Here is a 6,320-nt window from a genome sequence, read left to right on the forward strand (position 1 = left end):
ACCCGAGCCATGTAGAGACTGCGGCCAAGAAGCACCGAGGTGCCAAACGTCTGAGTGAAGAAACCATCTTGGAACTCCATCATCTAGCATCTGTCTTAGTGGATACCATGCAGATCCTAGACAAATTGCCCAGCTAAGATCTTTCCAAATTCCTGACCCACCAAATCATGAGCAAAATAAAACAGTTGTTTGAAGTCACTGAGTTTGGGGGCCAGTTTGTTCTGCAGCAATAGGTGACAGAACATTATACTAAGCGTGTGGTGGGCACCCAGCTGTGGCGCTGGCCCTGACTCGGGGTTAGCAGGAGCACTCCCATGAATCTTGGGGAGCTCTGCAGCAGGCACATGCCTCCTGTGAAGAACAATGGACATTAATAAGGAAACACATCTATTACGCTATCAAAATTTTACATTGTAATTATTTTCATAAGAGTAATTTGATTTAATCAGCTTCCTTTATAACACTGTGTATTTTACTTTATCCAGTTGAAAACCTCATGCTGAGATAGGGTCCACAGACTTCACTAAACTTCCGAAGAAAATTCATAACAAAAGAAAGGAATCAGAAAAAAAAAAAAAGAAATTAGGAATCCCTGCTGGGGATGTCAGAGCCACTCGATGAAAGGAACCTGGATCCCTGGATAATCGCATAAAGCAGGGTCCCCTTCCTACAATACTCCCTACCTACTTATAGTGGACTGTGATGTGAGTTTATAATACACTTTTATTCTATTAAGTCACTGAGATTTTGGAGTTATATGATTTAGCCTACTCTTCCTAGTGCAGTGTGTCTAATTATAGAAGAATACATTTATACCCACCCAAAAAAGCCTACCAAAAAGCCGAATATGAGAACAGAAGTTTAGCTATGTTCATATAAAAAGACAAGAGTGGCTCTGGAAGACAGACTGTAACCTGTCTCATAGACGACCTAAGCCTGAGGCCATGCTGCTCCAGAGTCCCTCCTGGCCCTGGCTGCACTCTCTCCCCTGATGCAGTCTCTTGGGCTCCTGATCTGTTCCTTGCAGCTGACCCTTTGCCTCTTCTAGGCGTCTTCCAGGTTCTCAGAGGGCCACTACTGCTCAGTGTTGAGCCCTCACTGCCTTCAAGCACTGGCATCTGCCCCTCTTTGGCTCTGGTTGGTCTCCTTGGCTTCACCCTGAGCCTCATTCTTGGCCATGGCCAAGCTTTCCTGGTCTGGCTCCTATCCAGCACCCAGTGCTCCCTGCCCAACATCGCCTGATGCTTGGCATAACCCAGTCACCTTTGGTTGAATGACCTTCTGAGGGTTAGTACAATGCTAGTTTGAATTATTTTTCCTTTCCCCTAATTTCTTTGAGCAGACTAAGTTAGAAAAATATCCATATGTAAGCTGGGGGCGGTGGCTCACGCCTGTAATCCCAGCACTTTGGGAGGCTGAGGCGGGCAGATCACGAGGTCAGGAGATCGAGACCATCCTGACTAACACAGTGAAACCCCGTCTCTACGAAAAATACAAAAAAAAAATTAGCCAGGCGTGGTGATGGGTGCCTGTAATCCCAGCTACTCAGGAGGCTGAGGCAGGAGAATGGTGTGAATCCGGGAGGCGGAGCTTGCAGTGAGCTGAGATCTCGCCACTGCACTCCAGCCTGGGCGACAGTGTGAGACTCCATCTCAAAAAAAAGAAAAAGAAAAATATCCATATGTATATTCTCACCTATGCATGTTATCTATCATATATTACATGAAAGAAAAAAGACTAATATTTATAGATACCTTAATATGTAAATATTATAAATGTAGTATCATATATAATTGATACTATAAATACAGTAAGTCAGACAGTGTGTTAAACACTTTTTCATTTCATGTAATACCCTTTGAGGGAGGATTTGTAGTTGCACATTTCCAAAGGAGAGAAAACATGAGTTTCTGTAAGATTAAGCTATTGCCTAAGGTCACCTACCTACTGAGAAACAGAGCTGGGAGTCTGAAATAGGTTTCTTACCCAAAGCCCATTCTCTTTTTGCTCTGAAACATTGACTCTGACCACCCTAAACTGGGCTATGATTATTCAAATAGGCATGTAGAGTTCTAGGTGAGCCTGGGAGAAATATAAAATTTGAATGTACAGGATCTGTTCTGAGATTAGAATGTTTAAAATTTCTCTTGACAACTTGAATCATGGAACATACACGTGTTCATCATTTGCCAATGACATTAACTTGAGCAGTGGTCAAAAATAATGATGATGACATTTAATAATGACAAAACTTCTAAAGAAAAAATGCAAATACAAACTTTAGAGGGCTAATTCTAGTAAGCTTGGCTAAAAATATTTTCACCTTCATGGTAGGCAGCAAGTTAATTGTGACTCAGCAGAACAGCCCTAATATTACATTCTGATGTTGGTGAGTGTTGAATATTGTGTTCTTGTTTTTTAAAAGTATGAATCCAGGAGTTAGTTAGCAAAAGCATGACATGAGGAAACCATGACATCATTTTTTCATCTTTCCATTCTTTTCAGCCCTGGTCAGGACTTCATCAGATTATGTGGCCAGTTTGGAGCCACTCATTGTAAGTAATATGTGAAGATCTTGGGCATAGTCCAGGGCAAAGCAATAAAAATGATTAGCTTTGGGTGAAGAGCCACAAGAACAAAGTCCAGGGGAGCAGATTTATGGAGAAGCAGAAAAGGTAAGTGATGAGGATGAAAAGTCAGGAACTTCAGTCCAGTAGCAGTAGTCACATGTGGACTAGAGATCATCTGCATCAGCATCACCTGAGATGCATGTGTGAATGTAGATCTGTGAGAAAACCCCACATCTACAAAACCAAATTTCTTTGGGGTAGTGGACAGGTGGAAGCAAGCCCCCCAAGGATAATGCACACTGAAATTGAGAACCTTCGTGCCTCAGCTGCACTTTGAAATCACCTGAAGACCCACCTCAGTGACTGATTAATTGGTCTGGGATGACCCCAGGGAATCAGACTTTTAAAAGATCCGCAAGTGATTCTAATCTTCAGCTGACGTTGAGATGCTCTGCTCTGTGCTATCAGCAAGCAGCTATCCAACTTCCATTGAATATTCGAGAAATGGTCTTATTCTATTTGTGAAACACTTTAATTAGATAATTCCCTAGCATTCATAGTGAGTCACCTTTCCAAGATAAATGTATTTTATTTTTATAACAGTGATTTGTCTGCTCTGGCAATCAGGACCTGAGTCTCAGAGTCACTGTGAACAAAAGTGTTATTATTTTCTCTAGATTCCGGAGACCACACTGTCCCTTTCAGTCTGGCTTTTCTCACAAGGTGGCTGTGAGGGATGACAAAAATTATAATTATGACTAATTATAGAGTGCTTGTAAACAATGGTGTATGTCAGACCTGACATATGAATGAATGACTTGAGCCCCTTGGTCATAACTAGGTTTTCATTTTCAGCATCTTCATCCCGGGTGCAAAACCTGGTCATTGGGATTGAAGGCTATGACTGCAAGTTTATTTGAGAAACGTTTGATTAGGCTTAAGAGAATGGATACTTTCCCTGATGGGGAAATGCCCTGATAGGGTAACTATTCCACAGCACAAGAGGGGAGATTACTGCTACAGATATTAGTCATTTGTGCCTTAGATTAAATTTAAATCCATGAGTGGGGATCTTTGCATTCTGAACCTTTTCTGATTGTGTAACAATATTAACTGGCCCCTGAAAGTATTCAACTGAGTTTGTGGTAGAAGTTCTTTCCTTACACTCTTGAAACTATACTTAAATAGTTGTATTCTTTCTCTAGGGATGCATGATCTTGTACATTAGTTTTTTGTAAATTGTGGTAAAATACACACAAAATTTACTGTCTTTACCATTTTTAAGTGTGAAATTCAGTGGTGTTTTGTACATTCACATTGTTTTGCAACCAATCTCCAGGGCTGTTTTCATCTTGCAAAACTGAAACTCTATACCCATTAAACAATCCCCATTTCTCTTCCTCTCAGCTGCACATTAGCTTTTGAACATGAGAGTTATCAGTTTAATATACTCTTTAGAAAGTTTCCTAAAACTTATATGCCTACAAAGTTTTACTCTGGTGTTAGCCGCCTTTGCCAATCCAATCTTAAAGTATTTTATTTTTTTTCCCACAGGTCCACATATCACTGCGTTAAGACAACATGTATTTCAAAAACAAGTATACTCTGGTTTGCTTTAGTTAAAATGCCCATCCATTGGCCGGGCGTGGTGGATCATGCCTGTAATCTCAGTACTTTGGGAGGCCGAGGCGGGCGGATCACGAAGTCAGAAGATGGAGACCATCTTGGCTAACACGGTGAAACCCCGTCTCTACTAAAAATAGAAAAAATTAGACGGGCGTGGTGGTGGGCGCCTGTAGTTCCAGCTACTCGGGAGGCTGAGGCAACAGAATGGCGTGAACCCGGGAGGTGGAGCTTGCAGTGAGCTGAGACTGCGCCACTGCACTCCAGCCTGGGCGACAGAGGGAGACTCCGTCTCAAAAAAAAAAAAAAAAAAAGTCCATCCATTTAAAAAAAAAGAATTAAATGAGAGTACTCTAAACTCAAGAGAATTTCTGTTGAGTAAAAATTTAAAATTTGATAATACCTCATCTAGAAAAACAGTAACTCTCAAATACTGTCAGTGGGAGAGAAATCTCACTCAACAAATTGGATAATATCTATAAAATTTTAAAATGTTGACATTTCTTTACAGCTATTCAACTGCTAAGTCTTAACGGATATACTCACAAAAGTTAGAAACAACTTGAATGTTAGTCAATAGAGAACTGATTATATATTTATGGCACACTGTTTAATGAACTATTTTACAGCTGTTCAAAATAATCTGCCATAAAAATCAAGTCTTTAAAAAATGATGTAATAGCTTTGTGTATGCTGATATGGGAAGATCTGTAAATATATTATTAAATATATAATATTAAATGAAAAAATCAATATACAATGGAATAGCATACCCTTTGTGAAAAAAAAAAAAAATCTCACACACACACACAACCCAGCATATATCTTAGGGTATATGCTGATATCCTGAGACATATTCCCTTTTATGCAAGGATAAACAGCAATTGTTAACAATTTCTCCTTTGGAGAAATAGTTTGGTCGTTAAGCAGAGGTAAGGGGAAGGGAGGAACACATCTTTTTTCATTTACACCTCTCAGAACTTACTAATATTTGAATTTTTAAAAATATGTGTTTGTATTACTTTTAATTTTAAAAATATTGACTGGGCACGGTGGTTCACGCTTGTAATCCCAGCACTTCGGGAGGCCGAAGCAGGCAGATCATGAGGTCAGGAGATGGAGACCATCCTGGCTAACACGGTGAAACCCCGTCTCTACTAAAAATACAAAAAATTAGCCGGGCGTGGTGGCGGGTGCCTGTAGTCCCAGCTACTCCGGAGGCTGAAGCAGGAGAATGGCGTGAACCTGGGAGGCAGAGCTTGCAGTGAGCCACAGGGCGAGACTGTCTCCAAAAATAAAAATAAAAATAAATAAATAAATAAATAAAAATAATAAAAATAGCAACAGAGTTATCTAGCCAATGGAATTGTGGACCATTTACATTTTACTCTTTATCATTTTCTCTATATAAAAGGTACATTTTAAAAGAAAATCTCTGTCCATTTGAAAGGCTAAACAAAACATAAGATTTTATTTCATGCCTCACATGTTTGGGCAAATAACTATTCTCATGGCTAGTTTAGGTCACACAGTCTTCTGTGGTCTGTATCTCTACCACAGAAAACCAAACCAACCAAAGAAACCCGCTTTATTTTCTTTTTTGACAAAAGAATAAATGACATTTACTAAAAATCCCCTCCGTTTTCTTTCTGGTGTTCTTTTCTACAGTCTTTGTAGGAGCTTTGTAATTTTATTTCCATGTTTGTTTTAAGCTTCAGTGAAGGAGTCATCATTTTCTGTAGATTTTGCTTCGACAGTTTTGCTCAAAGATTCTGTTGTTCCACTGAATAAAATATAACATCTATGAATCCCTCAGGGTCTGAGACACATGAAGGTTCTGTCTTGTAATAAGATTGCCTCTTTTTTTCTTCCAGTCCTGGGAGTTAAGCTTTGCTGCAAGCGAAAACATTCTGCTTTTCTTGGGTTAAACAGACACAGTTTTAATATTTCATATTCTGACACCCCGTGCAGTAGAGCAAGAGGTCTTCCCACCTCTGGGAACAAGCTCAAGCTTTCCATATAAATCATGCTCCAAAAGTTAGGTAAGAAAATATTTCCGTTTTTGGGCCGGGCGCGGTGGCTCACGCTTGTAATCCCAGCACTGTGGGAGGCCGAGGCGGGCGGATC

Source organism: Hylobates moloch, unplaced genomic scaffold (genome assembly GCF_009828535.3).
Source record: "Hylobates moloch isolate HMO894 unplaced genomic scaffold, HMol_V3 SCAFFOLD_1, whole genome shotgun sequence".
NCBI classification, from domain to species: Eukaryota; Metazoa; Chordata; class Mammalia; order Primates; family Hylobatidae; genus Hylobates; species Hylobates moloch.